Source organism: Urocitellus parryii, chromosome 8 (genome assembly GCF_045843805.1).
Source record: "Urocitellus parryii isolate mUroPar1 chromosome 8, mUroPar1.hap1, whole genome shotgun sequence".
NCBI classification, from domain to species: Eukaryota; Metazoa; Chordata; class Mammalia; order Rodentia; family Sciuridae; genus Urocitellus; species Urocitellus parryii.
This window is the reverse complement of record NC_135538.1, coordinates 60,406,895-60,422,425: the sequence shown is the minus strand read 5'-3', so window position 1 is coordinate 60,422,425 and position 15,531 is coordinate 60,406,895. Positions and strand designations below refer to the sequence as shown.

Genomic DNA, 15,531 nt, shown 5'->3' with positions numbered 1-15,531 from the left:
GGAAGCTCTCAAACAATGAAGAGGCGAGTTTCACTACCTGGCTATAAAAGATATGAGATTTAATGAGGACACAGTAGATAGGTACCATCTTTTTCCTTGTCAATACTGTTAAAGCCATTATCTGTATTTTTGCGTGACAAAAGGTTTTTAGAGTTCTTCTTATTGTAAAACTTTTTGATTAAAATGAATTATAAGCTAAAGTAGCTCTTCATGAAGTTAATTATGGACACAGAAAATTAACCAACAGTCTGAATTTCAAAGGTGACAAAAATTATTTCAAAACATGTACAAGAATATCTTTAAAACAGCATTATCTCATTTCTTGACAATGCAACATTTTAAACAGATGAATGTAGTTTTGAATATCTAAAGAAAAGTAAAACCCACTTGCCATCAGATACTGAATGAAATCATTATTATTCCAATAGGAACAGTGCTATAGTGGGTGCTATATTCCCAACATAATTATCAAATGCATTACAGATATTATATTGCCATAAAAGAAAAACAAAAATATGTACCTTTCAAATAATATATCATAGAAATTCTACCATAAATCCCTTAAAAATTAGTAATGAAATATAAAGGGCCTAAATAAACACACACACACACACACACACACACACAGTCTCTGTGTGTCTCTCTCTCTCATTCATATATATATTCATATATAAAATGCAGAGATAAGTTGACAGTTAGCAAAGCATTATTTCCTAGTAAAACAACTCTGCTCATATAAAAAGTGCAATTTGAACCCTGATTTTTAGACTAGTCAAAAAAGAATAATCATCTAAAACAGGCTTTAAAGCAAATAAAATTTCAACATTTAACAAAAGGATTTTCAGCTCCATTCTATTTCCATCTAGTGAACATTAAAGAATCCATTAAAAGCAACAAATAATAAGTTTATTTGGAGTTCAAAAAAAAACCTCTTACAGAGGACCAGCATTTTTCACATCAAGTAATCAATGGGCATTCTGAAAAATAGCCAGTGATTCACAGCAAGCAGAATATCTTGATGTTAGTGAGGCATCCTTTTGAATAACAATATGGTTAAGTGAATCATGGGATTAATCTCAGTATTGAGGATCAGTTACTTTTTAAGCATTGATTATGGCTCTGTCTTTTCTAACAATGTTACCAATGATATGTAAATAGGAAGAAGTCACATATGTTAATAATGTTAATATGGTACATGACAGATCAAAATTTAAAATTTTTTGAAACATGATATAATCTGGACAAACCTAAGAAGTGTTAGAGATAACTATAAACCCTCACCCATAGTTTGGCTTGAAAAACTCCTGTGTATTTTGTATAAGATGAAACCTGGTCTCAAAAATAAATTGCAGGAGAGCTTGAAAAACAGAGGATAAGTTTTTTGCAAACTCAACATCAATAAAAGAATTCAGTGAAGGCTAGAAAAAAATTGCTCCATACCACTACTCTATACAGTGTCTCTACCTCCATTCAGAATGGCAATTATCAAGAATAAGAGTAACAATAAAGTTCGGCAAGGATGTGGGGGAAAGGGTACACTCACACATTGTTGGTAGGACTGCAAATTAGTGTAACCACTCTGGAAATTAGTTCGAAAACTCATAAAACAAAAAATGAAATCACTATTTGAGCCAGTTATCCCACTGCTCAGTATATATCCAAAGGTGGTTAAGTTAAATTCACCATAGTACAATGAAATAGCCACACTAATGTTTATAGTGGCATAATTTACAATAGCTAAGCTATGGAGCCATCCTAGGTGCCCTTAAACAGATTAATGGATAAAGTAAAGGGAGTATTACTTACCCATAAAGAATGACTTTATGGGGCTGGAATTGTGGCTCAGTGGTAGAGTGCTCATATAGCATGAGTTCGACCCTCAGCACCACATAAAAATGAAATAAAGATACTGTGCCCACCCACAACTAAAAAATAAATATTAAAAAAAGAATGACTTTATATGATATTTGCCAGTAAATGGATGAATCTGGAGACTATCAAGCTAAGTGAAATAAGCCACTCAAAAATGCCAAAGGGGCCTGCACCTCTGCGGCCATTGTTGCTGACTCTGATTCTGCTGCTGCCAGCCTGAGATCACCTGGCGTTCTTTCTGGGTGCTACTGCCACAGAAGAAACTGCAGCCACAGAGGAAACCACTTCCCCAGATGCAACTGAAGCCGACATTGCGGCTGACCCCCGAAGATCGCCTGGTGACACTGGCCCCACATCTGCAATTGCAGCTACCACTGCAGCTGCCACGACTGCAAACCCACTGCTGCCAACAACCACCAACATTACCACTGCTACCACAGCCTAGAGGACTACTTCAGGGGAGACTCCAGGTTTGGGTGCAGGTGGCTACACCAATTTTGAGACACTAGCCGAGGCGTGGGTGCCAGGAGGTTTACCACCACAAGAGCCTCTGTCTAGGGACTCCAGATGGGCCCTAAAGGTCCAGTGTGGGGGGTGTCTGCAGGTTTGGAGAAGCCTGATGTCTTCCTGCTGAGAGTGCTGGTGGCCCTTATCTTGCTGCTGCATCTCGGGGTTGCTCCAAGTAGGAGCAGCATTGAGATCTTGGGACTGCAGTGTGGCTGAGCCTGAGGTATCTGAAGCCCAGATGGGTGGGACAGAGACTGGATTTGCAAGGACTGATCTGGGTTTGGTGATACCTACAGACATCAGAGACAAGGCTGAGAAACTACTGAAAACTGACAGAGATAGCTCGACATTCCAGCAAGATTTATTTTATTTTATCTTATTTTTTGATTCACTGATCTCTACCATATTTGGAACAGGACATTTTTTATGCATCAGTGTGGGGAGGACAATGATATATGAATGGTGTTTTGCATTTTAATTGTTTTTTTATTTAATTGATTTTATTTTTAAAAATATAAGACAGCAGCATGCATTACAATACTTATTACACATATAGAGCACAATTTTTCATATATTTGTATATAAAGTATATTCACACCAATTCATGTCTTTATACATATACTTTGTGCTTGGTTTTTTTTTGTATTGCAATTTGCCACAGTCTAGCTGGGCACAAAATAACTGAGCCACCACAAAAACTTGTAGATTCCAACAGCATTTTTTATTCCCAGACTCTCACCAGCACTCTACACGCACGTTCTGGGGAAAATACACACCCTCCACCAGGCTCTGCGTACCAAATACCCTCTGAATCCCAGGAGAACTCAACAGGAACTCAAGGAATGGGCCCCTGAGACAGCAGGATATGCCCTATTCCCAGCAGAATCCACCCTAAACCTGGAGCAACCCTAATCCAGCAGGATCCACCCTAAACCTGGAGCCGCCCAAATCCCTGAGCAAGGTCACCTTTCAAACCAAAACTCTCAAACATTCATGCAATGTCACTGCAAATGACCTGGGTCCAAGGCAAGCCCATTTCCACAATGGAGAGTCCTCCCTCTAAGCAACATTGGATAGGCTGACAAGGAAATTGCCATGCATCATTCCTACTTGGCTATGGCTCTCAGCAGCAATTCTGTACTATACACACATATACCACAATTTTTCATATCTCTGTTTGTATATAAAGAATGATGACACCCAATTCAGGTCTTCATACATGTACTTTGGATAATGATGTCCATCACATTCTACCACCCTTGCTAATCCCCTGCCTCCTCCCTTTCTCTCCCACCCCTCTATCCTATCTAGAATTTATCCATTCCTCCCATGCTTCCCCTCCCTAACCCACTATGAGTCAGTCTCCTTATATCAGAGAAAACATTTGGCATTTGTTTTTTTGGAATTAGCTAACTTCACTTAGTATTAGCTTCTCCAATGCCATCCATTTATCTGCAATGCCATGATTTTATTCTCTTTTATTGCTGAGTAAAATTCCATTGTGTATATATGCCACATTTGTTTTATCCATTCATCCACTGAAGGGCATCTAGGTTGGCTCCACAGTTTAGCTATTGTGAATTGTGCTGCTATAAACATTGATGTGGCTGTGTTCTTGTAGTAAGCTATTTTTAAGTCCTTTGGGTATAGTCCGAGGAAAGGGATAGCTGGGTCAATGGGTGGTTCCATTCCCAGATTTCCAAGGAATCTCCATAATGCTTTCCATATTGGCAGCACCAATTTGCAGTCCCACCAGCAGTGTATGAGTATACCTTTTTCCCCACATCCTCTCTAACACTTATTGTTGTCTGTCTTTATAATAGCTGCCATTCTGACTGGAGTGAGATGATATCTTAGAGTAGTTTTGATTTGCATTAATCTGATTGCTAGAGATAATAAGCATTTTTTCATATATTTGGTAATTGATTGTATATCCTCTTCTTGTTTTCTTATGTCTTTATTTTTTTCTCTTTGTTCGTATTCTTCCTCTCTTGTCTATTTTCTTGTATTTTCTTTCTAACTTTTTTCCAACCAACAGCCAATCTCTGTTGGCTCCTCTTCCACTCTTCCTGTGAATTTTTACTTCTAGCTTCTCTCTTGCTCCATCATGAATACTGCATACTACACTACCTCTGTTCTCTCATCCACCATTTGAAATTGTAAATCATTTTAACAAATATTCTGTTTGTACTATAGAGTTATTGAATTCATCATTTTGGTTTAATGCGAGAAAGCAGTAGATGCCTTAGAAGGAGCTATTAGCTTTAAGGTGAAAAATTGTGTACACTGGGTGCTGTTTGTAGGGCATGGCTGCCTGCTTCCAGGTCTTGGGGCCCCACATGTGGCTGGGACAGCTCCTGGCGATTATCCAGGAGGCGGTGCTGTGGGCGGTGACAGAGGAAGCGGACCACCTCCAGGATAGGTCCAGGACTCTTCTGCCTTCGTGGACAGCTTGTGCCTTCCCTTACCGACTATGGGATGGGTATACACAAATAAATCAATTCAGCAAAGTAGCAGGATATAAAATCAAAACCCATAAATCAAACACATTCCTATACCTCAGCAATAAATCCACTAAAAGAGAAATTAGGAAAACTACTCCATTCACAATGGCCTCAAAAATAAAATAACATACCTGGGAATTAATCTAACTGAAGAGGTGAAAGACCTCTACAATGAAAACTACAGAACACTAAAGAAAGAAACTGAAGAAAACCTCAGAAGATGTAAAGATCTCCCATGCTCCTGGATAGGCAGAATTAAAATCATCAAAATGGCCATACTACCAAAAGCGTTACACAGATTTAATGCAATTCCTATTAAAATCCCAATGACATTCTTTATAGAAATAGAAAAAGGATTCATGAAATTTATTTGAAAAAATAAGAGACCCAGAATGGCTAAAGCAATTCTTGGCAAGAAGAGTGAAACTGGAGGCATCACAATACCAGACATTAAACTATACTACAGAGCTATAATACTGGCACCAAAATAGACTTGTAGACCAATGATACAGAATAGAGGACACAGAAACAAACCCAGATAAGTACTAGACAAGGGGGCCAAAAACATTCTCTGGAAAGAGAGATAGTCTATTCAACAAATGGTACTGGCAAAACTAGAAAACCGTATGTAGCAAAATGAAATTAATTCTCTATTTCTCACACTGCACAAAAATCAACTCAAAGTAGATCAAAGACTTAGGCACTAGAACAGAGACCCTGAGCATAGTAGAAGAAAAAATAGGCCCAAATCTTTACCACATCAGCCTAGAATCTGGCTTCCTTAACAATACTCCTAAAGCACAAGAAGTAAAATCAGGAATCAATAAATGAGATGGATTCAAATTAAAAAGCTTCTTCTCAGCAAAGGAAACAATAACGTGAGTAGAGAGCCTACAGATTGGGAGAAAATCTTTACCACATGCACCTCCGATAAAGCATTAATTTCTAGGGTATATAAAGAAATCAAAAAACTTAACACCAAAAAAACAAATAACCCAACCAATAAAAGGGCTGAAGAACTGAACAGACACTTCACAGAAGAAATACAACTGATCAACAAATACATGAAAAAGTGTTCAACATCTCTAGCAACAGAGAAATGCAAATCAAAACTAATCTAAGATTTCATCTCTCTCCTGTCAGAACAGCAATCATCAAGCGTACAGGCAACAATAAATGTTGGCGAGGATGTAGTGAAAAAAGTACACTCATACATTCCTGGTGGGACTGCAAATTGGTGCCACCACTATGGAAAGCAGTATGGAGATTCCTCAAAAAACTGGGGATGGAACCACCATTTGACCCAGCTATCCCATTCCTTGGGTTTATATCCAAAGGACTTAAAATCAGCATACTATGGTGACGCAGCCATATGAGTGTTTATAGCAGCTCAATTCACAATAGCTAGACTAGGAACCAACCTAGTATTAAACCCAGATGCAAAAAAAAGAACACCAACTCCAATTTTAAAGCAAATTTGTATTTATGTACACAAAGAGGGCTGGTCAACGGCCATCTCTCCTAACACGGGCTCGACAACAGCACCCCAGCTCTCCAGAAACAAGGTTTTATAGCACAAAAAGTTGCAAAGGGGGGTGTCTTGAGAACTTACAGCTTACAGGATTTTGACAAGCATAATACAAGTGCAGATAGTAGGTTAATGGTCTAGATGGCATGATATTTCAAGATAGGGAGTAAATTCAGATCCCAACATCAGAATTTATGAGGTGCCGCTGAGGTTTCAGAGAAGGTTGTTACCTGGTCAGGGAAAGCCAGACATGGGTGAGTTCAAAACATGGGCAGGAATTCCAAACAAGTTTAGAAATTGCAGTAATTTATAGTAAAACAGAAATTAGCTTTTCATGACTTTGTGATGAGATGGCTCCCAATCTTAAAATGGAATTAGGCTGGGTTCATCACTAGGTGTTCCCTCAATAGATGAATAGATAAAGAAAATGTGCTATATATATTCATTGGAATATTACTCAACTTTAAAGAAGAGTAAAATTACGGCATTTGCCAGTAAATGGTTGGAGTTGGAGAAAACCATGCTAAGTGAAATAAGCCAATCCTACAAAACCAAAGGCTGAATGTTTTCTCTAATATGTGAATGCTAATTCACAAAGGGGGGGGGTGGCACTAGACTAGGGAAGAATAGTGTTACCTTGGATTAGATAGAGAGAAGTGATGGGAGGGGAGGGGAAGAAAGGGAATGAGGGGATAGGAAAGATAATAGAATGAAACAGACATTATTACTGAATGTATATATGTGACTACATGACCAATATGATTCTGCAACATGTACACTCACTCAGAAAACTAAGAAATTATATCCCATGTATGTATGATTATGTCAAAGTGCCTAAATGCATTCTACTATCATGTATAACTAATTTTTAAAAATTTAAAAATTGTTCAAAAAAGCCAAAGTTCATATGTTTTCTTTGATATGTGGAAGCTAATCTACAATAAGGGCTGAGAGAGGTAAGAAAAAGGAATAAAGATCAGTGGAGTAGAAAAAGAGGAATAAAAGGAAGGGAGAATAGATAGAATAAGAGTGGAATGAATCTAACATAACATATATGTCATATATGTCCTATGCACATAAATGAATATAAGAGTGAATCTCACCGCCATATACAACCACAAGAAATTAATTTAAAAAAATAAATAACTATGGGTAGAGGGAAAGAAGCAAGGGTCAGGGAGAGAAGAGGAAGGAATGATAACTGGGGATAGAATTAGAATAAGATATTCTATGCTTTTACAATTATGTCAAAATAAATTTTTTGTCATGTATAACTAAAAAGAATTGAAAAACTAAGTTACTTCCAGAATAAAGTAATATAGAACATTGTGATAAAAACTTTAAAATGGTATTATGAAGCTCAATAAGGTCAGCAAAACAATTCATGAAAAAATTTTTCAAACAAAAGAGAAAAATAAGAACTGACAAATATAAAAAAAGAACAATGAAGAAATCTAGAAATGAAAAATAGTCACTAAAATATAATTCTGAAGAGTACTAAAAATTCAGCTGAAATGCAAGATAGCAGCAAATAGATAAAAAATATTTCTAAAACATTTAAGAGGCATGGACATTATACAGAGAAGTTCTAATTAGGATTTTTAAGTATGAAGACTAGCAAGAATGGAAGAAAGGCAACATTTGAAAAGACTATAGTCTGGACTTATCCAGTATTAAAGAAAGACATGAATATTCAGATTGAGTGCTTACAAACAAATGAACAATTAGACTGCAGCAAGTGTTCGATTAGTTACAAACAATGCTGGAAGGCACTGGAATATTAAAGTTAATTACTGAAAGAATGATTATCAACCCTGAATGTAACCCCCAACTAATCTATTATTAAGGAATGAGGACAAATTAAAACAACTTGAAACATAAAAAGGTTAAAAACTTATCACACAGAGAAACTCACTAAAAGGATTCTTAAAGTTCTGAAAAAGAAAAAAAAACACAAAATATAAGAAACAACAGTAAACATATTCATAAAATAAGCTAGCAAACTACAGACTCTAAAACAAACAAACAATTTTTACCCTTAAAAAACGAACTAAAACTCTAAACAATAATAGTAAAATGGATAGGAGGAAGGTATTCAGTAAGTGGAAAAAGCATTTACAGTTACTCATTTATGCTTAAAAAAAAATTCAAGAGCACCAACTAAACGTGAAATTCAATTAGCTTCCAAACCAGGAAAATAAAAAAAGGAATATAAAAACTTTAGTCATCCAACAAATAGTAGAAAACAACAGTGAACATAAAAGCTGAGAAACTAAAAAATATTCATTTACACAGTTTAAGAACTGCAATTAAACAATAAGAAGTACATATCAAATCAAATAAAGCTAAAGCACCACTTAGTAGGTTTGAAAAAATGGGAAATAAATAACAAAAAAAAAAACAGAAGTGGACAAATCAAACAGAAAAAAATGGAAATAAAAGCAAAATTTAAGTAAATAAAAAGTAAAAGTTTTTATTTTTTTAATGACAAAAATTGTAAGCAACCAAGATGTCCTTCAAAAATGTGAATGGATAAACAAGTTATGTACATCCTTATAAAGTAATATTGCTAAGCACTGAAAGGAAATGGAGCTACCAAGCCATGAAAAACATAAATCTTAAGAGCATACTAAATAACCAGAAGCTAGTTTGAAAAGGCTACACACTGTGATTAGATCTACATGACATTCTGGAAAAGGCAAATGTACAGAGGTATTAAAAAGATCAGCGATCAACGGTTGCCAAGAGTTTGCAGGGAGGAAAGAATAAAAAGGCAGAGCACAAAGAATTATTATGGAAGAGAAACTACTCTATTTGATACTGATAGTGAGTATATATCATTACTATATCATTACACCTTAGTCAAAACCCACTGACAAAGGTTGGGGTTGTAGCTCAATGGTACAGAGATTATATAACATGCATGAGAAACTGGGCTCAATTTGAGAACCACAAATTAATTAATTAATTAAAAATAAAGCTCACAGACTATGTAATATCAAGAGTGAATCCTGATATAAACTATTGACTTTAGTTAATAATAATGCATGAATATTGTGTCATCAATTTTAACAAAAGTACCACACTATTGCAAGACATTAATAACAGTGAAAATGAAGAGTATAATAAATTTTTAAAAATTGCTCAGTTTTTCAGTACCTAAAACTACTCTAAAAAAAAACAAACATTAAAACAGAAGATAGTATGAATTCAAGGAAAAAGATCTATAAAGCTTCTATTGATCAAGTTAGTTTATTATTATTGTTAAATTTTTATAAAACTGGAAGAACATCTACTACATCTAGCAAAAAGTCTTTTTTGTAAAAGATACTTAACAAATCATTGTGGAAAAAATGAGTAAGTAATAAAAAGAAGGAATTAATAATCAATGCTGGCTTGTTTTCTATCAGCTTTCACACTGGGCCACAGCATATACATCTCTTTTGAAAATTTACCTCTGAAACCCTTTATATTTCACATACAATAAATGTCCTGAGGTCACTAAATTTAATATATTTCAAATGTTCTCTTCAATAGCATAAGAAAATAAGCAGTTGTAAACAATTAAAAATTTTAAAAAAGAAACCCATTTTAAGATTTTATGACGCTGAAATAATGTTGGGTATTAAATCAGGATAATTTACAAATTCTCTACTCAGGCTGAAATTCTAAGCAAAGTATAAAACCTAAATAAATGCATTAGTGCATAACCAAAAAAAAGTCTCAAGAAACAGAGAATAATTCTGATTCTCATAAAGAAAACCCATGCGTTTCCTTTCAAATTATACAGAGACACACATTTTAAAAACTAGAGTTGTTCTACACATTAAAGTAATAAACAGCATATAAGCTACATAAAAACAAGCATAGTATGCAAAAACAAACTATTCAATAGTCTTTTAGATAACGTACAATTTGATTTGCATATAATGTAAATAATGGACATATTAAAACTAAGAATAATGAAGTGTGATAAAAGTAGAAGATGTTAAAAGCTGTGTAATTCTGAAAAAAGCTTTGAAATGACAGTTCATGTGGAATTAAATATTGGATAATTACAATAGGCACATTTTTTTTAATTTCTAAATTATTCTTAGTTTGGTTTGTTGCATAGAAAATTACTAAGTATTCTACATTTCAAAATAGTTATAATAACATAAGAAAATACCCATGAAAATTAGGACATCATTTACTTATTGCTAGGAAAAGATGTGCTGTGTAAATTGTTGCTTACAGGGAATCAGATGAATTATATTTTCATAATAGCTAATGCTCATTATTTAAAGATATTTAATCTCATATAACTCACCAAACCTAAAACAAAGGTCATATAACACTTAAAATTAAGATACTTGGAATGTGAACACCATTTATTTCCCATATACTACTATTAATGTTTAGTAAACAAAGTTAAAACTAGGAATCAATGTATATTTAAAAACTTAGGGCTACGGTTGTGGCTCAGAGGTACAGTGCTCACCTACCATGCATGAGGCACTGGGTTCGATTCTCAGCCTCACATAAAAATAAAATAAAGATATTGGGTCCACCTATAACTAAAAAATGAATATTAAAAAAAACTTACTTTATATATATGGCAAATTGACAGTTTAATTCTTAGAAAGAAGTTGTGCTAGTTCTAATTACCTCTGAAGAAAACACTTTATGACCACTTGTGTGAGTATATAAAACTGAACAAAATTCATGCATTGTCTTAAGCATTTAAGTGAATGCCTTTAGCAAATTTCTAAATCTAATAATCATATTTGTGTAAACAAACTGGCAAAACATTCCAGGTAACTCTCAATATGTGTGTTCATGTAAATTAGTCTTAACATTTATTGTATTAAATGAAATGTTATGACCCAATTCTTTTAAATAAATAAACATATACATATACACACAAAAGTTCTAAGACTTGGAAGGAAGCAAGATGATAGGTATAAACTGATGAAACTCCACTAGATTATGTCCAATAATTAGGAGTTCTTAGCACACAGTAGAGAATGAATGAATGAATTATGTCAAAAGAAAATGGATGGGTGCAATCCTGCAGTCAGACCAATGGAGGATACAATGGAACCTCTAAAGGAAGAAGCCTTATTGGTAAGCATGAGGACTCCCCACCTCCAATCACCAGAAAAGGAGTTACAGTGGAACTAGGTTTGGAACCAGATATTTTTGTGGATGAGTTTTTTCTATGTGCACCTTCACCAGGAAATTTACTACCATCTTTCTTCCAATTGTCTCAACAATTTTATTTGCGGTTGATTTGCCAAGAAATGGCATGACCCTGCTGTTCTTTCTTTTCCAAACAAGGAAGAAACACCCTGCTATAATTTCTTTACATGGCAAATATGACCTTGACAAACTTTCTGTTAATTGGTTCTCCTTTAAGACTGCCTACCACAAACAGGGAAACAACTGAATTTATGGGGAATCTCTTTGCAAGGTGATCATTGGCCTTTTTCTATGGGAATATATACTATTCCATTCTCTTCATAACCTGCCTCAGCGTGCAAAGGTATTAGAGCATCAGAAAACCCATGGTGCACACCAGAAAGAATGTAAAGATTGCTGTTGGTGTCTCCCTGGGAATATGGCTGCTAATTTTTCTGGTCACTGTCTCCTTATATATCAGGAAGCAAACCATCTACCTTCCAGTCCTTAACATTACAACATGTCATGTCTTGCCTGAGGAGATGTTGGTGGGAGACAAGTTAATTACTTCCCCTCTCTGGACATTGGAGTCTTTTTGTTCCCAACTTCCCTCACAGCCTCTGCCTACGTGCTCATGCTCAGAATGTTCCAATCTTCTGTCATGGGTGAACACTCAGAAAAGGGAGAGGGCCATCACATTTATTGTCCCTATCCGGCCATATACTTGATCTGCTTCACTCCTAGTAACTTCTACTTGTGGCATTATTTCCTGACTAAAAGCGGAGGCCAGACCCATGTCTTTGTCTTGTACATTGTAGCCCCCTGTCTGTCCACCCTCAAAAGCAGCACTGACCCTTTTGTCTATTACTCTGTTTCTCAATTTCAGGGAGCATGCAAAGAGTGCTCTCCTTTGTTGAAGACTCAGGACTGTGATACAAATGCAAATATCCCTCACCTCAAATTCTCCAGGAAATCCAATTCTTACTCTTCAAGTTCAACCAGTGTTAAAACCTATTAAGTTTACCAGCTCCACAGATAGAGTTTTACAGAACCATGTGAAGCCTGCTTACCATTGTGGGGAGGTAGCTGTTACTTCTTAACCAAGAAGGGCTTAGCACATGTATATGCAGCTTATCCCAGGATTGCTGGAGGCTTCCTTGTTTGCATAAGTCTCCCACATTTCATAGATGTGTGTCAGAATTCTCCTACTTAGATGTCTCAAAAACTGAACTGACAGAGGAAGATATAGCAAGATAAAGACAGAAACCCTGTTACCTGCAAGAACTACACCTGACATGAAGACTAGGTTTCTGTTTGACACTAAGACAGGATCCATCTTAGTTAGCCTTGTTAGGGCTTGAGGGCCTCTAGAGAGCAGTCTAATTGACTGATTTTACAAATGAGAAATCTGACTCGGTAAACAAGCTGCTCAGAGTCAGATTTCCAACCAATAGCATTGAGATTGGGTTAGGCAACACAATTCAAGTGTTCAGTAAAGAGGCATTCTTTTACACTTCCTCAAACTCATTGGGGATCTTGTTAAAAGTACAGGTTCCTTAGCTTTGGTAATAACAACACAAGACTATGGGAATAGGGACATTTTATAAACCTGTGTGATGTTTACACATAAGTTTGAGAACCACTGGTCTGAGGTTTGCTGCCACTTGACAAGGTGCCTCAATAGTCTGTACAAAGAAAACCTAATAAGAAAGTTTTGCACTGGGTGTGGTGGTGCATGTCTATAATCCCAGTGGTTCAGGAGGCTGAAGCAAGAGAATCATAAGTTCAAAGTCAGCCTCAGCAACTTACGGAGGCTCTAAGCAACTTAGCAAGACCCTATCTCAAAATATATATATATACATATATATATATGGGGGATTGGGGATGTGGCTATATATATATATATGAGATTGGGGATGTGGCTCAGTGGTTAGGTACTCCTGGGTTCAATCCCTGGTACCAAATAAATAAATAAATAAATAGAGTTGTGCCTCTTTGTATTCAGCTTATAATGAAATTTCCTGGTTGATTTATTGAGCTTTTCAGTTATTTCTTTATTTATCCTTTGTGTTTTTGTGTGTATCACTAGTCAAGAAAAATACAATGAGGCTCTCTAATAAAACAAATTTTGTATCACTTTTTACTAACATCAGTTTGAGTAAGACCATTTTGTAACTAAAAATAGCATTTACCACTTAGCATTTTTAAAAAATTGTTGGCATATTTATTATCAGTTTTGTTCACTTCTTACCAAATATAAAATTGCACAGTGTTCACAAGGCTTGAACCACACCTGTTTGGAAAGCAGCAGGAATACACAAGGATTTGCAGCATATTTAAGAAATACCTAATTCCAAAATGACTTTATATAGCTGTTGTATTTCTGACTTTTAAAGTTATGATTGGCTTATAAATAACACATGATACTTTTTCTATGATTTAAAAAAAAAGAAAGAAAATAAATGGATGCTTCTTGAGCAACCATTCCAATTAAGAGCACTTTAGTTTGGAATCTTTTATTGCTGCAAAATGGTAATGGCAAGCATTTCTAAGTCCTAACTATGAGCTTAATAATGAATAATATTTTTTACCCATATCCATAACAACAACCTCAAAAACTTGTGAGATGGACAGGAATCTTAAAAGTCATCAAAATCCAATCTTCTACAAATTTCAACAAAACGATGATTCAGCAAATGCTTCTAATATCTTCTAATATCTAATAATATCTTCTAATATCTGTAATCACATTACTCACCACAGAGCTTATTATTTTAAAGGACTCTGAAAAATGAAAAGGTCTGCCTGAGCTGAGATGTATCCTCAAACAGATTTTTATCAAGATATACTAGTTATAACCCTTGGACCACTCTTGTTTCACTTATAGCTCTTCAAATAATATACTTATCCCCCATCCCACCATAGCTTTCCCTTGAAGAGAATAGCCAATTATACTTTCTTTCTAGTACTCATCATAATACATGATTTCTACATCCTTCACCAACTAGTAACTCTCCTCTACATAACTTCAGTAAGATTATAGCTTCTTTTAAAGTGTGCCAGTAATCTGAAGAGCACAAAAATGAAAAGAATTATCATCACCCATGCAGAAGGCTATATTTTAGTTAATAAAATTATATTGTTGGCAAGTTATACAGTATTATTTACAATAGTCAATATATAGGGAGCACTCACCATATGCTAAGCACTATTATAAGAGCTTCAAGAGCATTACATCATATTTTCATAGCCAACCTGGATGGAAAGCTACCTATACGGTCTGCACATAACAAATAATAAAACTAAGACTCAAAGAAGGCCAAGCTCAAACAGTTTTTAAATAGAAGAGCTAAGAGTCATACACATGTCTAACCTCAGTGTCTATATCTTTAACCATTTGAATTTATAGCTGCCACTGAATTTATTTTTTATAGATACATCTGTTAAAACAGACCTTCCTATCTGGACTAACAGTATTCCTGGATATAAATATTTAACCTTATGTAGTCAGCACTTTCCTAATATAGATGATAAATCTTAAGAAATCTGTTATAGCAGGTAAAATACTTCACTATCTTACCCGTTTCTTAATGTTACATTCAGATAAAAATAGAAGAAATAATTCTTGAGTTTTCTTCATGGAAATCTCATCCCTAAAATGCTTTCCTATAAGTAGGAATAAACAATCTAAAATAGGGGACAATATGGAAGTATTAAGAACCTTGGAAGAAAATGACCATGTCACTTGAGGATAGATATATATCAATAAATTAAGAAAAAAAGAACAGATACATCTGATCCAAGTAATATTCCAACCAAAACCAATGAGACTAAAGATTTTTAAAAAGTCCAATATGATGGAAGTTTCAATCATGTATTTGGGATTGCCTTTCTTAGCATAATACTAAAGGAATATTTTGACATGAAAAGATGAACAGACTGCCTACTTACAAAAACTTT

General features: G+C 35.1%; 1 protein-coding gene and 1 pseudogene across 2 annotated transcripts in view; one reads left to right on the top strand and one right to left on the bottom strand.

Moving 5' to 3' along the window:
* Ascc3 (activating signal cointegrator 1 complex subunit 3) overlaps positions 1–15,531 on the bottom strand; it is a 348,955-nt gene that overhangs the window by 288,228 nt on the left and 45,196 nt on the right. The gene's annotated exons all lie outside the window — the stretch shown is intronic.
* Positions 11,433–12,589, top strand: LOC144256629 (proteinase-activated receptor 2 pseudogene; annotated as a pseudogene).